Genomic DNA, 19,001 nt, shown 5'->3' with positions numbered 1-19,001 from the left:
ATGTCAATATCTGGTTGTGATATTGTACTGCAGTTTTGCAAGATATGACTATTGGAAGAACCTGGGGTAAAGGGTACAAGGTTTCCATCTGTATTAATCTTACAACTGTTTGAGACTACAGTTTTCTCAAATTTAAGTTTAAAAAAATCACTGAAACACGGGAACCTGGGTGGCTCAGTCAGTTAAGTGTCTGACTTGATTTTGGCTCAGGTAGTGATCTCATGATGGTGGGATGGAGCCCCAGGTTGGGTTCTGTGCTCAGCAGGGAGTCCTGCTTGAGATTTTCTCCCTCTCCCTCTGCCCCTTCCCCCCACCCCACTCACAATATCAATATTGACATTGAAACAGACAAACAATATGGTGTGCCTCAATCAGTTTAAGCTTTTGACTCCTGATTCTGGCTCAGGCTGTAATCTCAGGGTCATGAGATTAAACCTGGCCCCCATCAGGCTCTGTTGCTGATCCTGGAGCCTGCTTAAGATTCTCTTCTCTCTCCCTCTGCCCCTCTGCCCCTCTGCCCCCAACCCACTCCCTTACACCTCTCTTCAAAATAAATAACAGAAACAAAAAATCAAACACAAAAACCTTCTTAACCTTTTTATTTTTAATTTCTACTACCCATAGGTATTTTCCTTATTTACTGATAAGAACCCGTAATTAACCTAAATTCATTTCTAACTTGAAAGAGTGCTCTCTGTCCAATACAGGAGCTTATGAATTGGCAAGTAAGGGACGCCTCAGTGGCTCAGTCAATAAAGCACCTGACTCCTGGTTTCAACTTAGGTCATGGTCTCAGGGTACTGGGATGGGCCAATCTCTATGCTCATCAGAAGTGTGGCTACAGGATTTTCTCTCTCCCTCTGCCCCTCTCCCTGGTTGGAGGCCTCTCTCTCTCAAGTAAATAAATCTTTAAAAAAAAAAAAAAAAAAGACCTGGTAAATAAGTCTGTATGTTCTTCTTCTCACTTGAAAAGGTTTGATAATATATTTTTTTTCTTTTCCCCCTTAAATAGGCTCCACACCTAGCATGGAGCTCCACACAGGGCTTGAACTCACAACCCTGAGATCAAGACCTCAGCTGAGATCAACACTCGATGCGTAACTGACTGAGCCACCCCACGCACCCCAATAATATTCTCTGTCATTAAAAGATGAATTTATTTTGACAGGTCTTCATTAAAGCCTTTATCTCCTTTGGTCACCAGCTCTGGCATGTATTCCTTGGGGATCAACAGAACACACAGTTATCACAAACATAAACCCTGGTTTTACTGATGGGTATTTATTTTTATTTAGTTCTTTTTTTTTTTTTTAATTTTTATTTATTTATGATAGTCACAGAGAGAGAGAGAGAGAGGCAGAGACACAGGCAGAGGGAGAAGCAGGCTCCATGCACTGGGAGCCCGATGTGGGATTCGATCCTGGGTCTCCAGGATCGCGCCCTAGGCCAAAGGCAGGCGCCAAACCGCTGCGCCACCCAGGGATCCCTATCTTTATTTAGTTCTGATTCTCTTCCTAATGATGCCCACCATTTCTCTGGTAGCACACGGAGCTATTTTTTCTAGGAATAGGTTTACCAAAACTCCTAGTTTTTTGGGGGGATGACAAGTGTTAGTTAGAAGTTCTCTCGCTTAGATTGGCTTAGATTTTCTACCTCTTTTTAAATGTAACATAACACTTCTGGCAGCCCCGGTGGCACAGCGGATTGGTGCCACCTGCAGCCCAGGGCCTGATCCTGGAGACCCTGGATCGAGTCCCACGTCAGGCTCTCTGTATGATGCCTGCTTCTCCCTCTGCCTGTGTCTCTGCCCCTCTCTGTCTCTATGAATAAATAAATAAAATCTTTAAAAAAATAAAAATAAAAAATAAATAAATGTCACACTTTTCCACACTGAAGCTCATCTGTTTTTTTTGCCTCTCCCCACACCCAACAGCCAAAATGTTCCTGAAGTTTATAATCTAAGCAATTTGGGAACCTAACTACGTGAAAGAGCTTAATGTCATGGGATAACCTGAATATGTCACTTCTGTATAACATTTTTTTAAAAGGTTAAGAGAACCTGGGTGGCTCAGTTAAGTATCTGCCTTTAGCTCGGGTCACAATCCTGGAGTCCCAAGGATGGAGCCCCACATTGGGCTCCATGTTCACTGAGGAGTCTGCTTCTCTCTGCCCCTCACCCTGCTCATGCTCTCTCTCAAATTTTAAAAATCTTTTTTTAAAAAAAAAGGTCAAATAAGATGAATGCTATTGCTTAAACTCTTTTACCTAGAAGAACTTATCAGGATGGTTCCTGGAGGTAATGTTATGAGGAACCAGCACAGTACAAAACAAAACAAGGCAAAAGGCAGAAAAGCTCAGTCCTACTCTTTACTCTCCCTTAGATGTGTAACACTCTGAGGCAAGTCACTGCACTTATTTGAGCCTTAGTTGCTTCACCTGTAAAAAGGGGAGATAATTAATATACCCTGTACAGTGTAATACTCTCAGTAGAACCTGGGGCGGCCCCCTAACATCAAACTCATTGATATTCCTAAGCAAGATGAGTATTTACTTGAAAAAAAATGACTACGTAGCATCTTGATAGTTGAAGTCAGATTTTTGCCTCCCTTATAAAAGGTCAGTTTTCAGAGCTTTTGAGTTTTAGAACTGTAGAGAAGGAACTATGGACCTGTGAAAAATGCTTAGTGTCAGAAAGTTAGTTTGCTAATGCACAAAACATTTTCTCCCATTCCATGAGTAAAGCTTTTAAATAGCCTTGGCCTGATTTTAACAAGTCTTTTCAAACTAAACAGTGTCCACTGGTAACAACTCTGTCCACACACAACTGTTAATGATTTGTCATGTGACTTGTTACGTAAACTAACCTATCACCTTAGCCCCAGTAAGCTACATGAATAGTACAAAGTAAACTCAATCTTTAATTTATATTTTATCAATTTTCCAATATAGTTTTTAGTCTTTCCACCTCCAGACCCTTCTTATGGACATACCACATTTGAAATCTACACCAGTCCCTTAGTGTAGTGAAAACGTCACTTACAACTTGAAGTAATAGATTTTCACTACGAGATTCAGTTTATCCTTTAATTCTTCCTAAAATCTTGGGTAGATGTACTCGATCTAATCCAGTTTATTGATGTGACCAAGAAAAACCTAAGCAGCCAGGGGAAAAAAATGTTGGAAAAACTAAATAAATGTTAACATTTCTGGGATAATTCCTTGGGACGTCTTTATATTTTTCCCACATCCACATCCTACTTTTTGTGCTTTGAAAAAGATTAATTCATGTTCTAATCAGGAAAAAAAAAAAAAAAAGTTAAGCATCTATCATTTGACCTAGAAACTTTAATCTGCTTAGGAGGAAGGGAAAAACAGGAGTGGAAATTCTCTCATGTTTTCCTCCCTGAATGCATCCTTCACACCATGATCAAGTAATGTTACCAATTTTCTAGCTGCCTTTCCATTTTTAACATGTCCCCTTAAAAAACAAACAAACAGGAAACTCTTACCATCAGCTGTGCAAAAAGGCTTATCAATTTCATCTTTTTTTTTTCTTTCACCTAATTTCTAAGTGGCACTCACCCATCATCACTTTGTGGGCTTCTTTGGCCTCAAATGAAAATGCCTGTTTTTTATTTTTTTATTAAGATTTTACTTAAATAAATAAATAAAAATTTTAAAAGATTTTATTTATTTATTCATGAGAGACAGAGAGAGAGAGAGCAGACACACACACAGGCAGAGGGAGAAGCAGACTCCATGCAGGGAGCTGAACGTGAGACTTGATCCAGGGTCTCCAGGATCAGGCCCTGGGCTGAAGGCGGCGCTAAACCACTGAGACACGCAGCTGCCCAAATGCCTGTTTCTTCTCTCCACAGCCTTTAAGACTATGCCAAATAACCATCTGTTTTGTATGGTCCTTTTGATCCCTAGCTTTCCTTTAGCATTCTAGTACAACGGCTTTTAAGCCTTTAAACTTGCAGGTTATCTGCCCCCTAAAACCTTTCTTTCTACTTTTCCTAATGTACATACTTGATCATAGCTCCATTTCTTAAAACTGAATCCCCATGTGATAGATTTTGTTCTCCCTCTCCCTGAAAAATGCTGAACTTAGTCAATATATGATTAATATTTTTTGTTTGGTTGAGAATTAGATCAGATAATTTAATTTACTGGCCCGGTAAAATGCATGCACAGAGCCCACTACAGGAATGACGCTTGGTACGTCATGGTTAGTACAGTAATTCTTGAGGCTTCCCAGTTGGCTGGAAGGAAAAGAGCCAAGATATGAATACTATTAAATGGTGTTGACTACAGAAACCTTTATCAATTGTTCGTTCCGCAAAGTAAAATGCATTTCCTTCTTTGCTTTGTAGGTTCTAAAGCTGCCAACTGTAGTTTGTCTTATTCAAAACTACATCTTCAAAAAAAAAAAAAAAAAAACCAAACTACATCTTCATCTTTGTTCCCAATGAAGCATTTAACCAGTCCATGTCTAAACAAACTGCGTATTACTATTATCTGGCTTCATTATACAGCTTCTTTAATTTCCTTTAAGAGTTTCAACTCAGGGGACACCTGGATGGCTCAGCAGTTGAGCATCTACCTTCGGCTCAGGGCATGATCCCAGAATCCTGGGATTGAGTCCTGCATTAAGCTCCCTGAAAGGAGCCTGCTTCTCCTTCTGCCTAGGTCTCTGTTTCTCTCTCTCATGAATAAACAAATAAAATCTTAAAAAAAAAAAAAAAGTTTCAACTCCATCATATTATTTTGATTAGGAATGTGACACTTTGGGCAGCCCGGGTGGCTCAGTGGTTTAGCACCGCTTTTGGCCCAGGGGGTGATCCTGGAAACCTGGGATAGAGTCCCACATCGGGCTTCCTGCATGGAGCCTGCTTCTCCCTCTGCCTGTGTCTTTGCCTCTCATTCAATCTCTCTCTGTCTCTCTCTCTCATAAATAAAATCTTTAAAAATAATAATAAAAAAATAATAAATAAATGTGACATTTTTATTTAAGCAAGGATTTCAATCCTTATAAAAATGTAATACCGTGCTGTTTCTATCATTCCTATTAGTGCATTGCCTAGCAGCCCCACATTTCAACGATTAGTGTCCTATCAGGTACTTAAAATGTGAATTAAATTATTATATCATTATTTTGCCTCCCAAGAAAGGAGAAGAGAAAAAAATGTATATAAGGATGACGGAAATGGCACTAATCATGTTTACGTCAGTAACACTTTCAAATAAATCTAATGCTTCAGATCATATATTCAGGTAAAACATATTATAGATCTGTTGCTGGAACAAAGTGTCACTTCACTGATATGTCACCTACCGCAATGTGACCTTGTTAAAACTGAATTTCTTTCTTATATAAAGGTTCAAGGGAAAGAATATTGCCAAACACTGCCCTGCATTTCTCTGTCAGACAGTGTTATGGAACTCATCTGAAATCCACACTGCCAAGATTTCTAGCTCTGGTAAGACTGGAAGGGCCAACTAATACAAACCACAGAAACATTACTACTGAAAAAATAGTTTTCACTAGCAAACTAAGCTATGTTAAGGCATTTTTACTAATAAAGTAATACACCTTGGTCAATTAAACAAAGATCCTTTCAAACCACGAAAGCAAAAAAACAACATACACTTGAATTAACAGCTGCTGGCCTTAAAGTTCACAATATCAGAAATATATTATTGTACCATTCAAGAACATGTAGTGAGAATCTAGGACTTCAAGATTGATATAAAGCAAATTCTGAGAAAAGCCATGTGAAATCTGCTTAGAAGCCCACCTAATCATCTGCCTAAATGTAACAAATTTTTCTTAGCATGGACTGGAGTTCAGTAAGAACCTTTATTCTAAAATTACATACCAAAAAAAGCACATTTTTATGGAATGGCAAATAGGTTTCCTTGTGTACTACAACTGCACAAGTTGATGTATAAATAACTAAAAACAGTGTTCAGGTACCATGCACCTCAGCTACTTCAAATAGCATACAGTATAACCAGCTGAGAGCTTGACATCCACAAGTTGCATTCTACATAACCCAAGGACAGAACTAAGACATTCCATTTCTTGTAATATTAGGTAGGAATTTTAGCTTCTAGCCAATTACCAAAGTGGCAGTCTGGCCTAAGGGATTTCTGTTTCCTATCAGCTTCGTGTAAGCAAAAAAGGAATGAGGTAACAGGAAAAATAATGAAGAAACAGAAGAATTAGAAAAGGGCAAGCAAGGAAATTATACTAAAATTTATAATACACAAGTGAAACGAGAGAATCTAGACATCATGAGACATCTTCATCCTCAGGCTAAAGCATTAGGTACTGAAACTTCCAGAATACAGCTAGCTATATGTTTAGAGGAAGTCAAAATACCACAAACCTGAAAATTCAATTTTTAAGCTGGGAGCAGACTGCACACTCCTTGAAACCTTATTTTTAAAGAGCTACCTTAAAGTTGCTAAAGCCCCACCACAAAGGTCATGATATTGGGCTATTCCCCTTGAGATAGGAGATAACTCTGAAGCCTACCTCATCCTTTACTCTAGGCATCCAAGGCCCAGTCAGCAGAAGGGTAAATCCTACCCCTCAGGGAACTAGCTACCAGGCCTCCAGTTCTACCCCTGGTGTCTTCCAGACATGACTGACTGCAATTTTCACCATGATTAACTTCCAGGAATGCCAGCCAGAGGAGCAGCCAGGAGAAAAGAACATAAGGAGTAGCTGTTTCCCCCTCTATGTCAGCTGGACTCTTTGAACAACTGCAGACACTGCCTCTTTCTCTCTACTAGGCAGAGCAGCATTCAACAACCTCAGCAAAGTGCCTAACAACCAGTAACACACCACCACTACCACTACCACATTTCTCAAATCTGCCTATTCTGACCGTCTTATTCTGTTTAAAGATTTATTTTTAGAGACAGACAGACAGACAGTGGTGGAGGGGTAGGGGTGGAGAGAATCCTAAGTAGACCCTGCACTCAGCTCTGAGCCCAACTCAGGGCTCAATCTCACAACCCTGAGATCAGACCTGAGCCAAAACCAAGAGTCAGATGCTTAACCTACTGTACCACCCAGGTGCCCCTGACTTATTTAAAGCTGCAGCCCACCCCTCTCTCTCACCTGTTCTTCCTCCACACTAATCCCTCTTACTATGCTCTATTTTTTCTCATATCATTTATCAGCCTCATAATAATTATTTATTATGCTTAGTTCTAGATTCTTCTGTATAAAGATAAGATCCATGAGGTTGGGGTTCCTTTTTTTTTTTTTTTTTTTTGGTCCATTGTGTTCACTGATAAATCTTAAGCAGCTAGAACAAGACCTCACATATAGTTAGGAATCTGATAAATATTTATAGAATGAAAGAAGTAAGAAAAACTAAAAAGACTTCCCAGAGGTCAACAATACCCAGAGGGCCCAACAGTGCCTATATTCCTCTAATAGAATCAGTCTGGTTCCCATGTCTGACCTACATTGCCTCCACCTGCCATGTACTTACTCCTCCCCCTCCCCAAAGTCTTCCATCAACTAGGATATATGGAACCACAGTACTGCTGCAGGCAGTAAATGCAACAAATGCTTGTCCTTGAGTCTGAAGGATTCCTGAAAGCTTTCATAGTCTGCCTTCTTCCTAGGTTATGCAGTTTGGGATAAAATGTGTGAATGAAAGTTACCTTAGCATAAAAGGAAGCCTGAAAAAAAAATTACAAGAAGTTTGTTTTCAAAAATCAAATTCCAATTCAATTTAGCAAGCATTAATTAAGCATAAAGTTATATTCAAAAAAGCAGTGGGCTAGAAGCCATGAGGAACAGAGGAGACACAGTGTCTTCTGCAGTTCAGAACAAGGGAGGAAAAATATATTCACAAATAATTATAATTAAAGACAACATGTGAGAAAGTACTGTAACAGAGATCCTAGCAAGGAGAGCGATACAGAGAAGATGAAATCAATTCTGGAGATAGTTGGGTGGGAAGAAAAGGGTTAAGAAAGGCTTCGGGAAGGAGATGAAATTTTTTTGCTAGGTTGAAGGAAGGGTCAGATTTGGAGTTGAATGCTTTGGAGCAGGAAGGGTCATTTCAACGGAAAAGAAAAAAATAAGGTGTTCAGAGTGAAAAAACGCACGGTAAGCTGAAGGAATGGCTGTTAAGAAGAGTGAGAAATAAATTAAGTAAGGCTGAGGAAGGCCAAGGTTGGTCAGACTACAGAGGATGTGGAGTACTGGCCCATGCGGGCAAAGAGAGCCATTTAAGGTTTTTCAGCAAGAAGTGAAATGATAAAAACTGTATTTTTAAAAATATATGTGGGGGGGAGGGGGGTGCGGGGAACGACACACACAGAGCTAGCTCAACCAGCAGAGCATGCAACTCTTGAACCCAGGGTTGTGAGTTCAAGCCCCACGTGGATATAAAGATTACTTAAAAATACAATCTTAAGAGGCGACTGGGTGGCTCAGTTGGTTAAGCATCCAACTCGTGATTTTCACTTAGATCATGATCTCAGGTGGTGAGATCAAGCCCTGCATCAGGCACTGTGCTGGGAGTGGAGCTTGCTAGGATTCTCTTTGCTCCTTTGCTCCTGCCCTCTCAAGTGAGCACTTGCTCTAATAAATAAAATAAAATAATTAAAAAAATAATTTAAAAAACCCAACTGGGATATCTGGCTGGCTAAGTCGGGAACATGCAATTCTTGATCTTGGGGTCATGAGTTTGAGCCCCATGTTGGGTGCAGAGATTACAAAAATAAATAAATAAGTAAGTAAGTAAGTAAGTAAATAAAACTTAAAGGAGGGCAGCCCGGGTGGCTCAACAGTTTAGCACCACCTTCTGCCCAAGGCCTGATCCTGGAGACCAGGGATGGAGTCCCACGTCCCGCTCCCTGTAGAGAAACTGCTTCTCCCTCTGCCTGTCTCTCTGCTTGTCTCTCTCCCCCTGCATGGAGCCTGCTTCTCCCTCTGCCTGTCTCTCTGCCTGTCTCTCTCTCCCTCTCTCATGAATAAATAAATGAAATCTTAAAAAATAAAATAAAATAATAAAATAAAACTTAAAGGGGCATGTGGGTAGCTCAGTTGGTTAAGCATCCAACTCTTGATGTCAGTTCAGGTCTTAACCTCAGGTTTGTGAGCTCAAGCCCCATGTTGGGCTCCATGCTCGGCATGGAGCCTACTTAAAACAAAATTAAAAAAAAAAAAAAAAAAAAAGATAAGGGACGCCGGGGTGGCTCAGTGGTTAAGCGTCTGCCTTCAGCTCAGGGCATAATCCCGGAATCTGGGATGGAGTCCCACGTTGGGTTCCATGCAGGGAGCTTGCTTCTCCCTCTGCTATGTCTCTGTCTCTCTCTCTCCCTCTCTCTCTCTGTCATGAATAAATAAATAAATCTTAAAAAAAAAAAAAAAAAACATAAAACAACTGCACTGGGGTTCCTTGTTATATACTTTTCTAGAACCAAATTCTTTCAGAGCACTTTAGTTCATGGTCATATATTTATCAGTTGATTGTTGGTCTCCCCAACTACACTTACAAGTCCTGAAAGGAAAGGGACCATGTCTGGTCTGACACTTAAGTGCTCAATAACCATCAGTTAAGTGAATAAATAAAAACTGTAATAATATTGGGGCACCTGGCTGCCTCAATGGTGGAGCTGATGACTCTTGATCTCAGGGTTGTGAGTTCAAGCCCCACGTTGGGCATTGAGCTAATATTAAAAAAAAATTATAATAATATTGCAGCAGTCTATAATATGAAATACAGAAAGAGACATTAACTATGATGAAGGCCTGAACTAGGTCAGGTGAAAAAGCAAAGCTAAAGGCAAGATATTTAGAATAATCTAATTTTAGTGAATGATTAGATGAGGTAGAGAGGAAGAAAAAAACCAAATATGAGTCCAAAGTTTTGTGCATGGCAACTGGAAGAAGTATAATGCTTAGGAGAGAAAAGAGTAGGCAGGTTTCAGAAATGATGGACTGGAGGTACATTTGTTTTTTTGTGTGTGTGTGTTTTTTTTTTAATTTATGATAGTCACAGAGAGAGAAAGAGAGAGGCAGAGACATAGGCAGAGGGAGAAGCAGGCTCCATGCACCAGGAGCCCGATGTGGGATTCGATCCCGGGTCTCCAGGATCGCACCCTGGGCCAAAGGCAGGCGCCAAACCGCTGTGCCACCCAGGGATCCCCTGGAGGTACATTTGAAAGCAGATGCCAAATAAAAAAATTTTCTCTCTTCCTTTAGATTCATATACCCCAAAGACTGCACAATTCCAATTTCTCTTTTTATAGTTCCATTTCTAATACCATTCTTTAAGATTGCTCTAGAAGGATTACTTCGAAAACAAAGATAAATGCTGAGTTTCACATCAAACTTTAGAATTTGTAACTGAAATTTATAAGGTACATTCTAGAAGAACATCCACTTCTGCTCACATAAGTGAAAGTTCATCCTAACAAAACCCAAAGTGTCCACCTAGAAATGTTGCTAGGAACATTTTTGGTAACATGCCAAAAGCCCGCTAGCCGTACTTTGTACATAGAATATTGCAGACACTGCTGCCTTCCCCTACAAATACTGAACTACAGCCTAAGAAACTACAGGTACAAGTATGCAATGCAGTACCAAACCTGCAATATGGCCTAATTGCCAGGATCTGGATTTCATTCCTGGTACGGTTTGATTACCAAGGGTTGCATGGCATCTACTCTGGCCACTTTCCAATTCAATACCCTACACATCTTAATATCCTATACATCACCTGACATTTAAAAAACAAAACAAGGGATCCCTGGGTGGCGCAGCGGTTTGGCGCCTGCCTTTGGCCCAGGGCGCGATCCTGGAGACCCGGGATCGAATCCCACATCGGGCTCCCGGTGCATGGAGCCTGCTTCTCCCTCTGCCTGTGTCTCTGCCTCTCTCTCTCTCTGTAACTATCATAAATAAATAAAAATTAAAAAAAAAAATAATAAAATAAAAAACAAAACAAAAACCCATCTACAAAAACAATTTAGATTTCTAATATATACCTTTCTAAAATCTCATATTCAATTGGAGCACTTCCCAAAATAATCTTTAGATTACCTAAAAATTAGTAATATGCTAAAGATGGCTGGGAACAAAGCAAAGCACTCCTAGGACTTTTTTGAGTCCAAAACAAACAATAGTTCCACTCACCAAATTTTTCTATTACAGACTAATGGATGTTTCAAATGCAAATTTAAAAACAGTGAATGCTTCTTCTAATGTTCAAAGGTAGATTAAACGTGATTTTTGCTATGTTAACAAAGAAAGGCTATAAGACCACCATCATAACACTCAAATAATGGTGCTATTGGAAGTCCCCAAGCCAAGAATTAACTAGGAAATGCTGATAAAATCCTTACTTGAGGAATTAACTTGGTTATGCAATTTTATTCCTTTAAACTGCTTTAAAGCAAAATTTCCTAATATTATCGTCAATTCCAAAATTCCTACTATCACCTACCAGCTTTTTATCTCTCAGTCCCTTTTACAGGGCATTTAAGGGATCTTCCCTGTTAGTCTTACTTCACCAAATGTCATCAAGTTAGCGTTTTTGGCATTAAAAATCACATAATTTTATTTTCCAAACAAAACACAGCAGGCAATCATATTTAATCCCAAGAAGTTAATTCAAAGCAAGTTTTGTACTAATTGGTCAAAAATGGAAAAGTACCCAACACACCTCCACGATCAGTCCTATTTGGCTCAAAGATTTCAGATATAAGATATTTTAAAATGTTAGATTGCTGGCTTAACACACAAAATTACTTCCAGCAAATCTTTTGAGGTATAATTTCCTTCTCACAAGCTGAGGTTCTTTTTCTACAGCTTCCTAATTCCCACTCCTATGGTTTGAGCAGACTAGAAAAAAAATATATTTGACAAGCTAGTGAACCTGCACAATAAGTGCATAAGACCATCTAAAAGAAGATGGCCTAGTAAAAAATGCACAGCATAAGCTTTACAAACATATCAAAAAGTGAGGGTCAAGCCCCAGAGAACTAAGGCTGTACTCATTAGCCTTTCTGTATACTGACTATATTTTTGACACAGCAATAAAAAAAAACTGCTCACTTATGTCAACCAATTTGTCCTGTTCTTCCAATCTTAGCATCATAAAATTCTACAGCTAAATGGAACCTTAAGGGATGATCTTGTTTAATGTACTCATTTTACAAATAAGGAAAGTGAAAACAGTGGAGTGACTAGCACAAGGTCACACAGCTAGTTAGAAGCACATCATATGAGAACTGGGGTTTTATGACACCTATTCTATGCTTTGAAAAATTGGATTAGCAAAGAAAAAACGTAACACTCTTAAATCAGACAATAACTTAACTGGAACTAAGCCACACAAAAATAAAATTAATCCACATAAGGAGAGCAAAGGGTTAGAACAGGAAGTACCCCAAATTAAACTGAAAGCAGCAACACCTGTTCAGCCAACCCAGGGGTCTCCTAAGGACATCACCTCACACATATTTTCTGAACCATTTTATTACTATGTGCCAGGATGTGTGTCCTGTGTGTCTGTGAAAGGCACCTCCTCAAGACAAGGGCACAATGACCCCAGTGGCAAACAAAGGTCTGGAAAATGATAACTTCTGGTATAGATAACTGATGGCACTAAAGGAACCCACAAATGTGCCAACAGTCAAAAAGGACTGAACTTGAAGGGTATACAGAGAGATTGCTGGGAGCAAGTAATCATGAAAACGGTGTAAGAATAAAAATCCAAGAGAGCAAAGTTGGCCATACACTAATGACCAGAGAGCACAATAAAAAGAAGGCAGTTTCAGAGCTTGCCTGGCATCAGACAGCTCTCACCTGCAAAAGAAAGAAGGAAAAAATTCTCACAGAGACAAGAGAAAGATTGGAGGTCTGCTCCTGAGTGATGGACTAGATATGACCTAATAGGTATTTGCCATCTCTTATTTCTGGGACTCTGATCCAAGAACAAACAGCAAGAGGACCATGAAAAATCAGCCCTGTTGGATCTGGAGTTCTGCCTTGACAAGATATAAAGCTCATTCACAGATCTGACTGTGCTCATGAGACTGCAGTTCAACTCCTGCTGCTAGAGCAAGGGGAGGGGGAAGGAAGACAGAAAGGGGTGAGTGGGAAGGAGGTGGAAGATCTGGGTTGTGACTATAATAGCTACAGTAATTAGAGTGTTTCCAAGCTGCTGGAGAAGTCTTCAGAGCAGGGAACTAGGATGAGAGATGGGGGGAGGGGAAGAAGCATGAGAAAGCAAACTACTGAAAATGCTAGGAAAGTATATGGTGGTGGTTTGTGAACAGTTTAAAACATATAAACAAACAACTGTGATGGCTTCATGTGGGCAAATAAAGAAGTTTATATTCTTTCCTAGAAGTGAATACTATACAAATAACTGCTAGGCTCCCACTTAAAGCTAGGTTATGAACTAGGTTTAAGCAGATTATTGCAAATGTCCCCATCTTTGCCTCATACAGTTGCCTCCTTTTCCCCTAAATCAATCAATCAATCAATCAATCACTCTATGTATCTAAGGTTCTCTCTGTATCCCTCTGAAAAACAAGTTAGAGCCTTCACTCCACTTGGAAAAGGGATTTCTGAACTCTAAACAATATCCTTATTTCCCTTCAATCAACTGTTAACTGATATCCAGTGAATTCAATGAGAGAGAGAGATTCAACAGGAGCACACAGCCTGTTGTGTTGATCTAACACAGAAAATAACCAAAGGGCCCTAAAACATAAGAAAATAAACACCCAAGTTACTTGTTCATATATTTTAGGATCTATGGCACTGCCTTCTATAATGGCACGAACATGTGAAAGAAAAATATTAACAGAAGATGATGATGGTAATCTACAAGAAAAACCTGGGAATTTACAAAAAACCTAAAAATAGAAAGTCCTCCTTCAGGTTATAGGAAATGCTATACTTGTTTTTAAGATAAGTATGTAGTTGAAGTATTTCTTAACGTGATTTGGCTTGAGGTGATTTGATTTTAACAGTGATGTTAATCTCAACCCCAGAGAAGAGTTATAAAGATGCTGGGAGAAACTAAAAATGGAACAGGACATCTGAAGAGATGCAAACTTCATATGGAGATTTACATTCATAAAATAAAAACACATGCAAATTTCTTGAGGGAGGCATGTCAGGTAGACCTACACAAAAAGTCAATTATATCCTTTGCATAAAACCTGCTGGGTATTTTCCCAGTGGGCTAAATCTTTTTCACCACACTAAAAGCAAAGAATTTTCTCCTTCCCATTTCCCCCTAATAAACAAGCACTAGAAAATTGAATTACCACTATTTCCTTCCCATTCATAGGGCATAAGACCAGAAATCAAGAAATACAGTAAGGCCGGGTAGGACCATGTCTAAGGCATATTACTCAGTATTCTAAAAGAAACACAGAGAAAGAAGAATCTCTTAACTCTCTTTCATTATCGTCTCACTAACAAACCTGTATCAGGCATTAAGAAATGTGAAACAAAGAGCAATTTCACACATATGAACTGAACCTAAACCACGGAAGACTCAGTATTTTCTTGTCACTGTGGCATGTGATTCTTTAACCACCTGCTCAATAATCCCTCTTCAGCTGCACAGCTGCTGCCAATTCCACATGCCCAGCTAGGCAGGTGCTTTGGTGAATTACCTGTTCCCTAGTGAAAAGAGTCCTTCACTGGCACTTAGTGGGCCCAGAACCTGCCAATCAGCAGCACCGATCTTCATTTTGTCTGTCACAGCCAACTTTTATGAGGTATCTTGAAGGCGTATTTAGCGCACTATGTGATTTTGTATTTTGTGGGGTTTTGTTCTTGTTGTTCTTTGTTTTTTTAAAGGGAACGGATTTTTAAAAATCAAGTAGAAGTGAGGATTCAGCTGCTGAAAAGAAAACTTGCCACACAACATAAGGCTGCCTTATCTCAGAGTGGCCCCATCTGTCTGGCAGTATTCCCATCCATGACTGGCTTTCCTCAAGGGAAGTAACAATTGCTCAGCTACCTTTGTAGCAGAAGAAAGTGGTAGTAGAAAGTGCTATGGTACCTGGCAGGAACGAGAGAGGAAGAACTTCTGGAGATCACACATCATCCCTGTACTTAAGCCTCCATGGCTAAGTCCAGGCAGTAGTGTTCCGAGTCAATAAGTAAGGAGTGGCACTTCTACTCGTCAGAGCAATTGCTAAACCCCTCAACAAATTATCCTGTTCCAGTCGTTTAGTTGCTATATGCTAATTGCAACATAATTACTACCAGGAGCCAAAATTATGCTCCTATATCCTCCACAAAATAAGCACTAATCTGCCCAGCTATCTAGACCTCTCACAAGGAAACATTTTCTACCAAAAAAAAAAAAAAAAAAAAAAACCAAAGTGCTCTCTGAAAGATGGTCATAATCAGAAGACTCATAAGACTCCTTGTGGCAAGGGCCCAACTCTGAAACCACTAAATTTAATCAGGGCAAACTTAATAGGAGGCTTCTGCCTTCACTGTCACCTGACAGGATTCAGAATGAATGCTCAAACCTACGAGTAAAATGCTTTGGGCTCAGTTTAGCTGAGGCTTCACTCAGAGACCTTGGACAGGTAAGTTGGAAACAGCCAAGGTAAGTTGGAAACAGTCTAAAGGCAGACAATACTTCTAGTAAGACTTTAAACAGTTTTGTCATCAAGAACAACATGTTTCCTCCAACACCTAAGTGGCGAATCATCATTTTAAGAAACTCATCGAAATAAAGGGACGAGGGATGAGGCAGGCAACATAATCACACTCGACACCTCAGAAAGACCTCTACCAAAACCTAAGGCTGAAGTTCCTATTCAACAATACCCTATAGGATATGGTTGGCTATTGTGTAGTGTGTGCAACTGCCCTCTCACAATGAGTCTGATTTCTAATCTCTTCTTAAAGAAAATTTTTCTTTAATATACTAAATGGAAACCTCATTTCTAATCCCAAATAATTTTTTACCCAACTAATAATACCTAAATACTATCTGGGCACTTCTATGAGATATTTACAGGGGAAAGGGCTTCTCCTAGTTTGTTCTCATCCTTCTCTCATTAAAACCCCCCCAAGACCTCAAATGATTTTTATGTTCATCATTTTGACAAATTTCTCCCTAATACAAAGGCAGAGATGGCCTTTCTGCACAATGAGCAAGTCATCTCTTTTCAACGGAATTAAAGATTGAAAGGAAAGTTGTTTTGTTTCCACAGTCCTTGCCTAGATAGGCAAATTCTGTGGCTTTTTTGTTGTGCAATTATTGCTGACCAGGAAGTCACCATTAGAAAGGTGACTTGGTCCTTGACTCCTTATCTTAACCCTGCAAAGGTTTTTGATGGTATTCCTAAACAAGCAAAAATCATTGTTGAGTGGCCCATCTCTATAAAAAGAAATATGATGGTTCACACAAGAGTGGAAACCTCCCCCTGGAGTCTTCTTCCTTAAAGGTCTGACACAAACATCGGGATTGAGTCTCCCAGACACTATTCCTCCACAACTTAGTACAGGCTAGCCAAAGAGGCAGGCACAACATGGCTGGCATCCCCTATTCTTCTGAAAAATGTGTGCCAATGAGCTCTGCATTGTTCCTCACTCAAAAAGAAGAGCCTTTCTGTCTGGCCTCCTCCAATGGCAAGCCCCAGTCTGGAAAAGGAAGAAAATGGCACTGAGGAGCCTGGGAGATGGAGCATATCCAAAGCTCTCAGACAAGACTTGAACCTATGACCTTCACTGTGTACACAATAGGCGGGTGAGAGGGACCGGTTTATCTCTGCAGCAGCAGTTCTCAGCCCTGGGGTAGCACTCCCGATAAAATGACACAGACTATTGTGTGTGGCAGCAGAACAGTCATCTCCTCACAACAGCCTAAACCAGCACTCCCTCCCCCAAGACAAAGCAGCAGGGGTGAAATTAACTCAAGGCTGCAGAGCAAAGCCTAGTACAGAAAAGAGAGGCCTGTGGGGGATTGGGGACTCTCCTCAACCCCTGGGGCTCTGGACACATGGCTGGAAACAGACAGGCTTTCTCCCCCACCTTTCCCACTCTCGTTGAGGTAGGAAGCTGTTTCTTAGAGAATTTAATCATCTGTGATTTGCTCAGAAATATTCCCCCTGAAGGGCTCTGATCTCTCCACCCTGTGTGAGCCTAATTCCTAGAAGCTGAAATGACTGTTTGCTGCTGCCTGTTTCACAAACACACATTAATTGGTCAGATGTGTCTCCTCCTCCTCAACCCCAGAGGGAGGAAGGAGAATCTGAGCAAAGCACAGAGATGATCCAACCGTAATTACACATAAAGGGAAAAGAGGGCAGCATGGGTTTTTCCAAACAGGACAGGGTCACAAATCCTCCCGGGGGTACAAGGAGAGCAGTTAAGGGCCAGGCCCAGGGATCCCTCCATCTTGAAGAAAAGGATAGGAGTAAATGTGACCCGAGGACTGGAAGGAGCACACACCCACAACCTACTTACTGCACACTCCCGGCCACCTTGCTCCCCCCTCAGGGCCGCGCACACGTCCTGCTCTCAACCCTTCGCCCTAAACCCCCCTAACTCCCTGACCAGCCCCAGCCGCCCTAGGCCCCCCTCGAGATACCCAGACTCGCCACTAAAACTCTCTGGCCTGTCCCCGCAACCCGGCCAGACCCTAATCCTCTCTTGGGCACCCCTACCCGGAGGCTGAACCCGCCCCGGCCACGCTTTGAACTTCACCCCGCGCCCCTCGACGCCCCCTCCCCCACCCACGCAACGACCCCCCTCCCCCCAACACACCTTCCCCTCGCTCCGCCCCGGCCCCCCAACCCCCACTTCCTCCGTCAGGCGCCGCTGCCCCCGGCCCCCTCAGCCCCGGCCCCCCTCAGCGCCGCGGCCTCTCTCCTCCCCCAGCCCCGGCTCCACACAAAGCTCCGGACTCACCGCGCGGCCGGTCCCGGGAGCCGCCACCTCCGCCCGCCCGGGGCCCCGGGCCGTAGAGCCGCCGCTGCTACGGGGCCCAGGCCGCCATCCGTTCCCGCGGCCCCTCCCCCCCACCCCACCCCGCCTCGGCTCCGGCTCTCCGCCCCCTCCCCGCGCCGCTCCGCCCCGCCCGGCCGGTGCCGCTGTGTCCGGGGCCGCGGGTCCCTCAGCCGCCGCCACCGCCGCCGCCGCCGCCGCGATCCGGGACAACCAGGGCCGCCCCGAAGACCCGGAAACTGGACTACCGGGCCCTCGGATCCGGATTCCGGGCTGCTGTGGAGTCTGGAGCAGGAGTGCGCCGGGGAAACCCGGAACCTGGATGAAAGAGCCAAATCCTGGGCCTCGGAATGCGCGGTCACACGGAGCCCGGATTAGAGTCGCAGCTCTGGGAATGCTGGAAAACCCGGCGAGCCGGTTAAAAGACAGATAAACTCGAAGAAACCTGGATTGGAGAGCTCGAACCTAACGCTCTCTCCTCGTGGAAAGAACTCTCGCTGAACCAGACTTCCTCGCAGAGAGGTCTCTGGGGGAAGGAAGTATCATACCTTAAGTACACAAGGCACCAGTTCCGTAGGGGTCTTTCCACCATGGGGAGAGGCAAAGACCGTAAGGGGTCTAACGTGAACATCCACAAAGAACCAGAAGAGCAAGCGCAGCTCATAATGGTTTCATCCATTTTATCCTTTGGTTCGGCAAAATTATCAACCCCCTAATTTTTTATTCTTTGTTCTCCAGTTTTTCTTAGAATTACCGCATGTTTTCCTCTCCAAAATACCTACTTCTCATCTTCTACATCCCTTTTCATCTCACCAAATCTTGTTGATTTTTATTATCTAAAAGCCCTATGCGGTCCTTCTCGAACCCACTATTCTATTTCTCAGGACTGTAAGTTTTACCTTTCCCTACCTTTCATTCATGTGTGATTGCCCAGCGCACTACACGGTAGACATTCAGTCCATGTTTACGTGAAACCTTCCAAGCACCTCTCATCTGTGAAACATAAACTCATGACCTTTTCCCT

At 41.9% G+C, this 19,001-nt stretch overlaps 1 protein-coding gene across 4 annotated transcripts in view; it reads right to left on the bottom strand.

Annotated features, from left to right (window-relative positions):
* The window catches only part of ZNF609 (zinc finger protein 609), a 208,939-nt gene extending 190,517 nt beyond the window's left edge, over nucleotides 1–18,422 (bottom strand). For 3 of the 4 annotated variants that reach the window (XM_077881404.1, XM_077881406.1, XM_077881407.1), the window contains exon 1: nucleotides 17,942–18,058. The gene's annotated coding sequence lies outside the window, so the exon portion shown is untranslated. Of the gene's footprint in view, nucleotides 1–17,941; nucleotides 18,059–18,225 lie in introns of those variants that run through there. The other variant, XM_077881405.1, reaches the window with a different exon arrangement.
* Nucleotides 18,423–19,001: the final 579 nt, after the last annotated feature.

This window comes from Canis aureus, chromosome 32, assembly GCF_053574225.1.
Source record: "Canis aureus isolate CA01 chromosome 32, VMU_Caureus_v.1.0, whole genome shotgun sequence".
NCBI lineage: Eukaryota > Metazoa > Chordata > Mammalia > Carnivora > Canidae > Canis > Canis aureus.
The sequence above is the reverse complement of the archived record's forward strand: the minus strand, read 5'-3'. Positions and strand labels throughout refer to the sequence as shown.